This window comes from Condylura cristata, unplaced genomic scaffold, assembly GCF_000260355.1.
Source record: "Condylura cristata isolate star-nosed mole 26May11 unplaced genomic scaffold, ConCri1.0 scaffold00011, whole genome shotgun sequence".
In the NCBI taxonomy this organism is placed as follows: domain Eukaryota; kingdom Metazoa; phylum Chordata; class Mammalia; order Eulipotyphla; family Talpidae; genus Condylura; species Condylura cristata.
This window is the reverse complement of record NW_004567112.1, coordinates 26,440,525-26,448,537: the sequence shown is the minus strand read 5'-3', so window position 1 is coordinate 26,448,537 and position 8,013 is coordinate 26,440,525.

Here is an 8,013-nt window from a genome sequence, read left to right as displayed (position 1 = left end):
TCTTTTTCTTGCAAAGATGGTAGTTGGGTCTCAGCCAATTTGTTTTTTTTTTTTTTTTTTGCTTTATTGTGAAACTGAAATGAGCAGCTCAGTAAAGGAAATAAACATTCAGTTCCCAGGAGAAGAAATGCAGATGGTTGATAAATATATAAAACATCCAACAGAATGTAATAAGGAAGATACAAATTAAAAACACATGACAAACAATATGGCTCTTTAACCCATCAGGTAAGTAAGAATTAAGATTGTCAGTACAAAGTGCTGGTGAGGGCATGAAGAAATAACGTTGTACTCTTGCTAACAGTGGATTGAAACTTCCTCAAAGGAAATTTGGTAGCTCCCATTGAATTAGAAGTGGCCAAGCGCTTTCTAAGTAGTTAACTTATTGCCTACTTTTTGGGAAATACTTAACTTCTGTGTTATGTTCATAAAATAGCAGAGAGAGAAACACTTATAGTGGTATTGTTTATTACAGGAAAGAAACATGTCAAAGCTCTATCAAAGAAATGTTTAAATAAAATTATAACCAAACTAGAGAATATTTTATACCAATAAAAAGAAAGAATACATGTACTAGTAAATGAATTCATGTTAACTAAAAAAGCAAGATGCAAGGAACTCCACTTACGTAAAAATTTAGTCTGCCAAGCCTTCCCCAAATGATAAAAGCTTGGTACAAGTGATTACTACTTACACAGAAAGTCCACATGCTAGCTCCCTCCACCAAAGTCCCCAAAGTCAAGTTCTATAGTGTGTAGGGATCTAAAGGTACAGGGGAGGTCTGAAGACATTCACACCCAACACGGAACAGTGGTGGCCTTGGGGAAGGGCAGAAAGTTTAAGCGAGGGCTCTGGGAGATTGCGGTTCTAGAGAAGGACAGGCCAGCACTCTGTCCGCTTGCAATACGAAGCTGACACCGCTTCCTTGGTAATAGGACCCTTTCCAGAGTGGACTTTATAACCATCATGGCCAGGAAGGCTCCTTCTGGTTTTCTGTCTCCTCTCTTTCCTTCTGCTCTCTCTTCTCCTCTGTCCTCTGGACTCAGCCTCCACGTCCACTGGAAACCCAGTCACTTTGCAGGCCACATCAAGGCGTTCCAGCCCACATTCCCAACAAAGGTCCCAACCACTCAGCAGACTCGTGAGTGAGAAGCCTCCAATAATTCCAGCTTCCAGCCTTTGAGCCCCTCAGTCTTCCAAAGGGGCCCCAGACGCCTTAGAACAGAGACCAGCCGTCCTGTCTGAATGCTTGACTCACAGAAACTAAGAGAATAGTAAAAACTTCTTTTACACAATCGTTTTTGGGGCTGTTTGTTGTGTAGCCATAGTAATTCAACAGACTTAGATTCACCCTGAATCTAAACATGTTCTGGTGTGTCTACACTGCAGTGCACTCACCATCCTGGCCCAGCTGGGCATAGTGCTTCCCAGGACAACTGGAAAGGGAGGCTCCCACCACCCACCCCCATCAGCCACCTGCTTACTTGTTCATGTACAGAAATTTCAGAAACTGCTTTGTCACTGTACATTTACCAACATATGATGTCTTTAGCCTTATAATTTCTAGACAAGACACCATTTTCCAAAGCTACTTGGGTCAGCTCCTCTCCCCTCCCCCCACAGTCTCTTGACATATGTTTATTCTAGTCCTCAAAGATCCTTCCAAGTAGGCCCTATTTGCTCTTCATTGCAGAGGGGAGGTTGAGGCGAGAGGGCTCGTGAGACTGGCCTGGAGGATGGGGTGGGATGCTCGCCTCTCAAGGCAGGAGGCAGGCTGCCTTCTCTCTGCTAGGCTGCCCTAACGCTGTCTCCCTTGGGCTGCTTCCCAGAGGCGTTTCCATGCCAAGCCTCACCAAAGGTGTACAATTGTGTTTTACCCTCACGTGGCCTCTGGGCCACTTTAGGCCACGGAAAGGCTCTTTTTCTCCACCCCATTCTCTTGTTACACACAGATATTTAGCTGAGGCCACCCATATAGGACCCCCTCACCCCAGGAAGAGTGGGGTGGAGAAGAGCTAAGGTCCAGGCCTGTCCAGCCTTCTGTGTCCCAACCCCCAAAGTTTTCCAGCTGGTTCCACAGCCTTGCCAAGAACTTCCACGCTCTGTTGCTGTAGCCAGCAGGGTTGGTGTGCAAAACCCCAAAAGAACCAACACAGCACTTTCTGGGAGCTCCGACGCCTGGCCAACTCATTTCACACGTTACATGTGAGCCCGAAACCTCATCAAGAAGGCCAGGAGTATTTTCCAACCTTAACTTTTCTTCCAAAACCTCTTCTTCTCAGCCCCTGTTTTTCTCAGCTGGGAAGAGGCTAGCAGGAAACAAAGCAGCCACAGGCACGGCAGGAAGCAGAGTCGCCACCTCTGGTTTCCCTTCACTCCAAACTCCAGAGATTGGCCTGTGCCATAATCTAGGCTACAGGGAGAATCACATCATTTATCCCAGAGCCCATGAGAGTCCAGAAATAGCCCAGCCACTTGGCCAAAGAGTCTGATGTTTCCCGGGGCGGGCATTGGCTGACACGTCTGTGACTGGTCCTCTTTGTAATGTGTTTTAAATGAGCAAAACACTTGGAAAGTAGGATCCCTCCGGGCATCCCCCTCCCCACAAAGAGCTCCTCTATCGGACTGCACACCCTAGGACTCCGATGCAGCTGGACAGATACAGAGTAAGGTCCAGAGCAGAGCACCTCTTCCAGTCAAGGCCGGTCCCCAGGAATTATTAACGCCCTTGGCCTTGGGAAAAGACTGCAGAGAAAGTGCCAGAAGATATCTGAGAAGTTGATAATTAGAACAGGGATGTGTTAGCCTTTGAGTTCATTTTCTGTTGCTTCTTGTAACTATTTAAAAAGAAGTGAGTCAGTGGACCGTGTAAGGAAAAACTCAGCCACAGAGAAATATAATATGAAGAGCCCATCCTTGGGCTCCCCAAGCAAAAGGGGAAGGGAGTTTTGCTTTTGTTTTCCTTCAGACTTAATCACAGGCTGCTGCTTCTCCGTGGTTTGTTTGCAGCTGTCTCAGGGCTTTGACCTTAACCTCAGGGTGCCCACACAAACAGCCTGGACCTTCTCTGTCATCAGGGAGCAGGAAGGGGACACCCCAGAATTCGGGCCCTCGGGCAGGTCAGTGGCTGTGCTCCAGGCCCCAGGGCTCCAACCTGGCCCAGAGTCTGTCTCTCCCACCAGATATGGCTCCCTTTGACTGCCAACATTCAATACAATTATTTCGAGATACAGTCACCTCTTTTTCCAACATATGCTTCCTGGGAAGAAGGACATCCCAGATAGAAGCCAGGCATGTGAACCTGGGGCTCCAGGGACCCACCAGATATATGCCCTCTTTGCTGCTCTTAGAGGCATCCTGGGAGTTCTGGGAAGCAGCTTTCCTCTCTCTATGACCACAGTGCACTGGCTCCAGGCAGCCATTTCTCAGGCCTCCCCTTGCTTCCTCACACTGAGTGAACCTTCTAGAAACAAGACTTCAACTTGGTGGCTGAGACTCAGGTCAACAAGAGAATTGGTATAATTTCAGAGGGTGCTGGGATGACTCCAGGGTCACCTTACATACACAGCATTTGCAAATTCCACTGGAAAACAGCGTTGAGGACAGCCAGCCAGAGCAGGACTGGAATAGTATCTTTATATTCCTATAGTTAGAGCAGCTATTTCAGACCCTTGCTTTAAGATTAACTTCCTCCCAACTAGCTCATCAAGAAAATCTCTCTTTTGTGAGATGATGCCATTGTTTAATGGAGGGTAAATGTGTCCCAGGGGTGGCCAGCCCCCAGTCTGTCCCCTGCACACCACTCAAAGCCTTGTAACTGATCCCAGGCACTCCCAGAATGAAAGAAGATGAAGAGGGGACTTCTGGAAAGACTGGATCAGGCTGCATGAAATTCCCACAGGAAGTTTCCCAGGAAAAGGACAGAAGGCCAAAACTTAAGGGCCAGAACACGAAGCAGCCCATTCAGCAGTACCAGTCTGCGGTCAGCTGCATCCTGCAAGACAGTGTGACTGCTGCGGCAGCCCCTCCCCCCACATGGGGGAGGCCGTGTAATAAATCTTGCCCTTCCTACGTTAAATTTATTGTTAAGTATTTTGTTCCTTTTGATGCTATGTAAACAGAACTATTTTCATAATATCTTTTCCAGATGGTTTATTGTTATTCTACAGGAATACAATTTTGTTAAAATGTGACTTAGTTGCTTTTGTTATTAATTCTAACTGGTTTTTGTTCATTCTTTAGGTTTTTCATGTCGTCTGAAAATACAGTTTTACTTCTTTTTCAACTTGGACATCTTTTATTGCTTTCTCTTTCCAAATTGCTCTGGCAATTTGATGTGGAAGCAAAGTGTAAAAGGCAACATCTTGTCTTGCTCTTACCTTCCGGGAGAGCTTTCAGCCTTTTACCATTGAGGATGTTGTTAGTTGGGGACTTTTGTACTCTTTAACCTCTTTCCTGTTGAGGAAGTTCTAATTCTCAACCGAGTGCTCTCACCAGATAGGATGTTGAATTTTATCAAATGCTTTTTTTGGCATCAATTAAGATGATTGTGTAGATTCACCTCTTCCCCTCATTCTTTATTCTAATGTGGTGTATAACACTGCTTGATTTTCAAATGTTGGCCCATCTTTGCATTCCTGGGATAAATCCCACGTGGCTTTGCTCTGGGAGGGAGCTGTGGTTCTAAAAGATCCCTTGCTCCACATGATATGCACATTTGTGAAATAGGAAGTGTTCACAGGCAGGAGACCAGGAAACATGACTTTACTGAGGCAGGAAGGACAGGGCTGTCACCAGCCAAGTGCCAGGGCATGGGCAGAAAGGGGCATGACTCCTGCCCCTCCTGCCACCCGTGACCGGAACCCACCAGCATCATGGGTGATACGGGCAGAGCCCTAGTGGTGGGAAGTCAGCACTAACCTGCTTCACAAAGGCAAGACAGCTGCCCCCACGAACCATCTCAAATCTAGCCTGACTGGCAGAAGTTCAACAAATGGTATAAACATCAGAAAGGACCAGACATAAATTAGTATTATTTATAAGAGAAGACTATAAGCAACTGTATATTATTTAAATTTTGATTTATAGTTTTAAAATGATTTCTTAAAACCTGGAGGTAATCCAACACATTTATTATACTTTGTTAGCCACAGCGTGTGGTAGGCTATTGACACAGCAGAAACTCACAGGCAGTGGTACATTACAGTGAAACCTCACTGTACCTGCCAAATAATCACTTTTTACATTATTCACCTGCCTGCTTGAAAGAGTTATGAATGGCTTATATTTGAACCATAACAAACACACAAACTCAGTCAACTTATTGGAAGATTGAGGGCCACACACATCAGTAACATGGGAAGCAGCAGACACACTGTAGGATTTGCTACCCAATCCACACAAATTAAATTGATCATCATAGAGCCAAACTAGGGTAATTAAAAGGCTAGCATAACAGCAATCTGAACGTTAACCTCTCAAGACCTCACTGATGAGTTTCTGGAAACAAAGCATGCTGCCCCAAATTGCAGGTTCTTTCTGCATGAGACATGGGCAGGGGAAGCTTGGCTGCACTGCCCTAGAGTCACATGTCTTAGCAGGACCCCAAATTTCAATTCTCAATGGACTGTATTAATATATGAATGCCAAATATTTTGGAACTAAAGTCATTCAAATCACCATTGTGGAATCCTCAGTCAAAAGTTAAAAAATAAAATAAAATGAAGTCAGATAACTCTGCATTATCTCTCTATAAAAGAGCAACTTGCATTTTTAATAAGTTCATGGCCAACGAAGTATCCAGTGTTGTGTTGGGGCCAGCGAGTACTGGTTTGTGAGAGCCAACTGTTAAATCTTTCAAGAACATTCTGCAAGCCAGTTGTTAAATGCAGTCATTATCAAAATTACAATCACAGAAACTTACAGCTTAATAAATTACATTAAACACAAAAATAATAAATAAACTTAAAACTCATCTATTTCTAATTATTTTACTACATTTATGACACATTGGCAGCTTGTAAAAGGGCTTGGAGGGAGAATTTACACTATGGTAATTGACAAAGGCTAACATCAATGATCCTTTCCTACTGGTCAATCCAATCCCCATGCAGGGAGCAAGTTACTAAACAGTTACCATGATACCACAGGGGACCTCCTATAGGCAATTAACTCAACTTCAGTTCTAGCTGTAAAGACAAATCCTTTATGAGCAACTTTTCCCCAGTAACTAACTTTCCAGAAGCTTCCACAATATGTATACTTAATCCTCAAAGAAGTGCGTGGTCCTCTTGTCCATAAATCCATGATTTTCAGAGTACCCTAGAAATATGGGTAAAGAAGGATTGTTTTCCTTTAATAAACTAGGAAACTGAGTCTCTGAGTCTTGAAGGAGGTTCTCTTGGTTTAGAAAGCCTGAGGGAGGGTGTGAGGGCGAAATATAGTTTTCTGGATTATATTTGTTAAAGGAGGTGGGCACATTAATGGTAGGGGGAGAAGAATAAATAAACACAGGGCCAGAAACCTCCTATACCCAAGTAAAGAAAGAAATTGCTACAAAATTTCTGGGACTATGTAACAACTTTAAACCACTGGTATCATTTGTCTCTGCAATCCCTCCTCTAGAAATTTAGCTTTTATGGTGACATCTGACTAGGATATCCAAATATTACCTCAATTAAAAATAAATTTCAAAATAAAATAAAATAGAAATTTATCTTTAAAGTAAGAAAAGGTGTGCCCAATATTTTGAACAGTTGAACTCAGGAACACCCTGTGTTCCAAGCAACAGGTTTGGGCTAGATTGATTTAGGTGTATCAGTTTCACCCCAAAACTTATGAGAAATGAAAATTCTTAGGTTCCACCACAGTGTTGCCTGCCACTTGTGTTTAATAAGCCCTCCCTGTGTCTTATGTGGATACCTATCTATGAGAGTTTGAGAAGACCTGGGATAAAAAAAAATTATGGACCAACTAAACAATGAAATACAATGTAGTTCATGAAGAACATGAAAAATCATGTTCACAATATCGTAAGTAAAAGCCCTCTAAAAACTTCCGGTTACCTAGCATAGTGGCCCCTTGAACAAGGCAGGGATTAATTGAAAATCCTCCTAGAACTTTTCTCCGCCCTCTGTACCCATAAGTTCAACATCTGTGGGTTCAATCAACAAACCAACATCTGTAGTTGGTTAAATTCATACGTGCGCAACCCTCACATAACAAAGTATGCCTATAAGTGGGCCCACACAGTTCAAACTCATGTTGTTTAAGGATACTTGTGCACACACACACAGTTTGGAATGCTACATACCAAAATTTGAACATCTTTGACTAGAAAAGAGGGTGCCATCCTTTCCTTTTGTTTATCTTTATTTTCTACTTTTTGCCCTATAAACTTGTAAGAAACTAAGCAGCAAATCACTTCTACTTTTACTTAAATACTGCTTCACATAGAAAACGCAAACCCTGTGAAAGAGCATCATCATGCCAGCCCCCATCACTACCCAGTAGATTAATGCTTAATCTAACTGCAGCTTCAACTACTCTCAATAGTCTTCTTCAGCCCATCTGGAGATTCCAACAGCACCAGTGAGCTGCAACCTGCAGAATAAACCTATCTGCCTCCCCCAAGAGAAGGTGCCTTTACCTGATATAATGTTTTCTTTGTCTAATAATCATGTCCCACTCTCTTTCTGTTCTATAAAAGCTTTCTGGCCCGTGCAAGTGCTTGGAGCATCTGTCTTTTCTACTTGCTAGATAGGCGGAATGCTCTCCATTCATGAATCATTTTAAAAAGCCAGTAGAGCTTTAAATCTGTGGATTTTGTTCTTTAACAATTGTAATGAGGGCTCTCCCTGGTGGCACAACAGGTTAAAGTGCAGCACTGTAAGCTGGCCGCAGCCTCTTCAGTGTGAGTTCGATCCGCAGCCCCGGAGGTGACCCACATGGTGCAGCAGATCTCTCCTGACCCGCCTGTTGCTCTCCTCAGCGGTGTACTTCATCAGTCAGACT